Source organism: Urocitellus parryii, chromosome 9 (genome assembly GCF_045843805.1).
Source record: "Urocitellus parryii isolate mUroPar1 chromosome 9, mUroPar1.hap1, whole genome shotgun sequence".
Classification (NCBI taxonomy): Eukaryota; Metazoa; Chordata; class Mammalia; order Rodentia; family Sciuridae; genus Urocitellus; species Urocitellus parryii.
In genome coordinates this window covers 26,997,911-27,004,002 of record NC_135539.1, presented here as the reverse complement: position 1 = coordinate 27,004,002, position 6,092 = coordinate 26,997,911, and the positions used below count along the sequence as shown (strand labels likewise).

Below are 6,092 nucleotides of genomic sequence, written 5' to 3'. Positions count from 1 at the left end.
CAGGACGTGGAAGCAACGAAACCCAGACTCGAACAATAAAATCTGTGCTCCCCACCAGGGCCTCCTTGCCGTGTGCTGGGGCCAGGGGCAGAGCCGCTCTGAGAGGAGTGAGGGGGCCCCTGGGAGAGGAAGGCTGGGGGGGGCAGGCAGGGGGCGGAGGTCCCCCCCCCCCTGAGCAGGGGCAGTGGCAGTGGCCCAGCCAGGGTGGGAGGACTACAGGGTGGGGGTGGGGATGGGGGTGGGTTCAGGAATCTCTAGAGGACTGTCTGCAGGTGTCAAAGACGGGGAGGCAAAACAGGGACCCGGGATCAGGGTACAGCCCGGTACCATGAGTGAGGCCCTGGTCCATCCCCAGCCTGCAAAAGAAAAGGATCAAGGGAAGAAGCGGGTGCTGGGTAAGCCCAGGTGATGCCCTGCCCTGCTGGAAGTGGCTACCTGCGTGGGTCAGGGGGTTAGGGAAAGACTGGTCTCTTGAGAGACCTTGTATGGCATAACCCATGGCCCCTGGTCTTGGTGGATTAAGATAACAGTGACCACTGTGCTCAGGGTGTATGTCTGTCCAGAACTTAGGAGTGTGGCTCCCTTTTCTGGCCCAGGTGGGGCCCTGGGTTCCATCCCCAGCATCATTCACACACACACACACACACACTTCACCTATTTTTTAAAATTGGTTTGTTTTTAACTTTCAGTTGGGAGAGTTCTTGATTCTAGACACAATCTGTCATCAAATAGATGATTTACAAATATGTAAATACGTTCTTGCACTCTGTGGGCTGTCCTCACATTTTTCCCCCCCTTTGGTACCAGGGATTGAACCTAGGGATGCTTTACCAATGAGCCACATCCCTGGCTCTTTTTATTTTTATTTTCGAGATGGGCTCTCGCTGTGTTGCTTAGGGCCTCGATAAATTGCCCAGACTGGTCTCAAACTTGCGATCCTTCTGCCTCTGCCTCCCAAGCAGCTGGGATCACAGGTGTGCGTGCACTCTTCACTTCTGATGGTGTATTGGGATGCCCAGAGATTTTTAGTTTAAGTTTTCTTTCTGCTCAGGCCTTTCACGTTCTAAGCTTCTGGAAGTGGGAAGCAAATTTCTGCAAGTGGGTTATTAGGTGCCATGGAGGCCCCACTCCCAGCTCTGCCTCTCAGTCCCCGTGGAGTGTGGCTGAGAGAGAAAAGGCGCCGTCTGTTGGCCAGACTGCAGCCTGCTGCACACTCCGCCTTTCACTACCCTCTGTTTAGTGGAAGGTCCTACCTCAGGAAAAGTAGCTGTAATTGGAGTCACTACCAAATCAAGGTCACGATCCTGTCTTCTCCAAGAGGCATGACCTTGCCAAACAGCAGCTAAATGCAGAAAGGACAAGACACTTGCCACTCCTGCATGTTTCAAATCTCTGTTGGCCCTTGTCAATCACCTTCTCCCAAAGATAAGAACTGCTGTTTTTTTTTTTTTTTTTTTTTTTTAATAGTCCTGGGGATTGAATTCAGGTGCTTAACTAACCCATTATTATTTATTATTATTATTTTATTTTGAGACTGGCCTTGAATTTAGAGTCCTTCCAAATTGCTGGGATTATAAGTCTGCACCACCGAACCCAGCATAATTGCTTTTTATTTGCCATCCTGAGAAGAAACTCAAAAGGCCTTACACTTGGTCCTTCCTACCCCATGGGTCAGGAACACCAGTAGCTCAAGAGAACCATTCCAGCCTTACATGAAGAGCTGGAAAATTGCAGGGTGTGATGGCACATGCCTGTAATCTCAGCAATTTGGAAGGCTAAGGCAGGAGGATCACAAGTTAGAGGCCAGCCTCAGCAAATTAGCAAAGCTTTAAGCAATATAGCTTTTAAGCAACTCAGTGAGACCCCGTCTCTAAATAAAATATAAAAAGGGCTGGGGATGTGACTCAGGGGTTGAATGCCCCTGGGTTTAGTTCCTGGTACCAAAAAAAAAAAAAAAAATAGAAAAGAAAAAGGGAGGAGGGGGAAGAAAGAAGCAGCAGCCAGTCCCCACCTTCTGCCCAGGCAGCCAGCAGGGCCCAGTCTGCCGCCAGCTGTCTTGTCCATCTCACTCCACAGGGAGCCTCTCCAAGCCTGGACCTCCCCACCCACAGGTGATCTCTCTGGTGACCCCTGGTAGGGAAAGGAACATGCTTTCAGAGCTGCTGTGACCCTGTTCAATGTCAAAGGACACTTTATTTCCTTACATCAAAGAAAATGTGACAGTACCTGCAGACACACACCGCGCTCCAGAAGAAGGGAGGGTGAAGGGGTCCGCTGATCTGCGGGGTGTGGAGAGGGCAGAAGCTCCTCTGGGCGTCTCTATGGTCATGTCCATCCCAAGACAGGACATGGGGAGAGGGAGAGTCCTGGGGAGGTGGCAAACAGCACCTCGTGCCCTACCAACAGCGCCCTGTTCTGGACACATGTTTGGGGCAGATGTGCGTGGGGAGTGGAGGGAGACCCGTGATGCAGGCCCAGTGGACCAGGGGGAAGCTTGCTCTGGCCCCCTGGTCCTTCAGCAAAGGACACCTGCCTTGCTCAGCGCCGAGGAGGGTGACCAAACTCTCCGCCTAGCTGTCTCCCTCAGTCCAGTTTTATTCTAATGGTAAAGTAACCAGTGCATAGGGACGTATGCAGGTACACGGAGGGGTGTGCTCGTTAATTTTTACCAACACAAGTGAAAAAAAAAGTCCTCAGTTCGAAGACAAGATTTGTGGAGCGGAAGGAGGACCAGGGATTGATCCCAGGTGCTTTACCACTGAGCCCCAGCCCTCTTTTTATTTTTTTGAGACAGGGTCTTGCTAAATTGCTGAGACTGACCTTGGATTTGCAATCCTCCTGCCTTAGTTTCCCAAGCCGCTGGGATTACAAGTGTGTCCCACTGTTCTGGCTATAATTGTTTTTTTTTTTTTTTTTTTTTTTTTTTGGGTTGTTGTTGTTGTTTGGTTTTTGTTTGTTTTTGGTACTGGGGATTAAATTCAGGGGCACTTGACCATTGAGCTCCATCCCCAGCCCTATTTTGTATTTTATTTAGAGGCAGGGTCTTACTGAGTTGCTTAGAGCCTCACCGTTGCCAGGGCTGGCTTTGAACTTGAGATTCTCCTGTCTCAGCCTCCCAAACTGCTGGGATTACAGGAGCATGCACCATCATGCCAGCTATAATTTTTTTTTTATTAACAATCATACATTAAAGAACTCAAGAGAAATGCTGGGTGTGGTGACCACACCTGTAATCCCAGTGTGTTTGGAGGCTAAGGCAGGAAGATCTCCAGGTTCAAAGCCAGCCCTTGCAACGTAGCGATGTCTCAAATTTTTTAACAAAGGTCTGGGGATGTGGCTCAATGATAGAGCACCCCTGGGTTCGATCCCCAGTACCCCCTACCCCCCAAAAAAAAACTAATTCTGGCAATCTCTCTTAATTACTGTGCACAAATCATTTGATGTAAGTTCTGAATGGGTTAATATAGTCTGACGTTCTATTATTTATTTTTTACTTTTTCCATCTTTTGTTTCTCTGCTTGTACTTTCCTGTTTCTGGTTATTTAAATATTTGTAGTATTGTTTTATCTTTTGCCATTTATTTGTTTGTCTTGTTGTTGTTTTGGTACTGGGGATTGCACACACAAACACTTTACCACTGAGCCACATCCCCAGCCCTATTTATTAGTTAGTTAGTTAATTAGTACTGGGGATTGAACTCAGGGGCACTCGACCACTGAGCCACGACGTCCCCAGCCCCATTTTGTATTTATTAGAGACAGGGTCTCACTGAGTTTCTTAACACCTCACTTTTGCTGAGGCTGGCTTTGAACTTGTCATCCTCCAGCCTCAGCCTCCTGAGCTGCTGGGATTACAGGCATGCACCTTTGTTCGAGCCTCCCAGCCCTATTCATTTTTCATTTCAAGACTGGACCTTGCTATATTGCTTAGGGACCTGCAGAATTGCCCTGGCTGGTCTTGAATTTTCCTTCCTTCTGTCTCAACCTCCTGAGCTGCTGGGATTTCAGACTTGCAGCAACACACCTTGCTACTTTTTTTTTTTCTTTTAGTTGTTGATGGACCTTTATTTTATTTTTATGGTGCTGAGATTGAATCTAGTGTTTCATACATGCCAGGCAAGTTCTCTACTGCTGAGCCACAACCCCAGCCCAGCCCTGCTACTTTTTATCAAATTTAAAAGAATTGAAATTATGAAATGTCTTCAGATATTAAGGGAATTAAACAAGAAACCAATAACAGAAAGATACCTGGAAAATCTCCAAACTAATACACTTCTAAATAATCCATGGATCCACAGAAAATTTTAAAATATTTTCAACTAAATGAAAATTAAAATTCAACATCAAAATGTGTGGGATACAGCTAAAGCAATACTTAGAAATTAATTGCATATTTTAAAAGAAATAAAAATAAACATATTACATAAATACGCATTTTGGTAAAAATCTATTTATTTGTTTATTTATTTATTGGTGCATGGGATTGAACCCAGGGACACAGCCACTGAGCCACATCCTCAGTCCTTTTTTGAATTTTTTTATTTAGACACATGGTCCCACTGAGTTGCTTAGGGCCTCACTAAGTTGCTGAAGCTGGTTTTGAACTTGGGATCCTCCTACTTCAGCCTCCTGACCCACTGGGAATGTAGGCAGGCGCCACCATGCTCATTGAGAAAAAATCTGAAATCAAAAATTTCAGTTTTTATCTTAAGAAGATGAAAAAATACCCTGGCATGGTGGCACCCACCTATAATCCCAACTCTCTGGAGGCTAAGGCAGCAGAATAGCAGGTTCAAAACCAACCTCAGCACCTTTTTCTTTTCTTTTTTTGTGGTGCTGGGGATTGAACCCAGGGCCTCATGCATGCAAGGCAGGCACTCTACCAACTGAGCTATAGTCCCAGCCCAGCCTCAACAACTTGTTGAGACCCTCTCTCCAAATAAAAAATTTAAAAAAAAAAATAGCTTGGGACGTGACTTAATGGTGAAGCGCCACTGGGTTCAATCCCTGGTATCCAAAACTAAGTGAATAACCAGGTGCAGTGGTGCCTTCCTGCAGCTCAAGAAGCAGAGGCAAGAGGGTCACAAGTTCAAGCCCAGCCCAGGCAATTTAGCAAGACCCTGTCTCAAAAAATAAAAAGGGCTGGGTTTGTGGCTCAGTGGTTAAGTGCCCCAGTATTCCCACACACACACACACAAATTTACATCTATGTTTTCTCTCAAGAGTTGTATAGTTTCAAGACACATCTAGATCCGTGAGCCACTTTAATTGGTTTTGTTTCCTTTTTTTTTTTTTTTCCTGACACAGTGTCTCACTCTGCACAGACTAGTCTCAAACTCAAGTTCAAGCTCTCCTCCCACTCAGCCTCCCCATACCTGAACTACAGACAGGCTCCCCCACACCTGGCAGAGCTCATTTTAATTTGGTGTGAGGTACGGGTCCAACTTCATTCTTTTGTATGTGGACCTTGAAGTTGTCCCAGCAACATTTGTTGACAAGACTGTTCTTAGTCAGGTGTGGTAGTGCAGGTTTGTAATCCTGGCCACTCTGGAAGCTGAGGTACAAGAATGACAATTGGAGTCTCGAGTCTGGGCAACTTTGCAAGACCCTGTCTCAAAATAAAAGAGATGCCAGAGATGTAGCTCAGTGGTGGAATGCTTGCCTAGCGAGAACTAGGCTCTGAGTTAGGTTCCTAGCAAAACACACACACACACACACACACACACACACACACACACCCCTAAGTATTTTATTCTTTTTTAAATGGAACTATTTTCTCAATTTTATTTTTGGATTGTTCAATGCTAGTGAATGCTAGAAATACAATTGATTTTTGCCTATTGATTCAATACTGCAAACTACTAAGCTTTTATTTATTTTATTTTATTATTTGTGATACTAGGGATTGATCCCAGGGCCTTAAACATGTTAAGCAAATGCTCTGCCATTGACTTGTACCCCCTTTCTATTTTTATTTATCTGTTGGTACTGGGGATTGAACCCAGGGGTGCTTTATCACTAAGCCACATCCCCAGCCCCTTTTATTATTTTTATTTGGAGACAAGGTCTAGCTGGGTGCAGTGGTGCACACCT

At 45.8% G+C, this 6,092-nt stretch overlaps 1 non-coding gene across 1 annotated transcript; it reads right to left on the bottom strand.

Annotated features, from left to right (window-relative positions):
• Nucleotides 1-4,827: 4,827 nt before the first annotated feature.
• Nucleotides 4,828-4,901, bottom strand: Trnaa-ugc (transfer RNA alanine (anticodon UGC)). The gene has a single exon. It is a non-coding gene; the product is annotated as a tRNA-Ala (tRNA).
• Between the last annotated feature and the right edge of the window lie 1,191 nt (nt 4,902-6,092).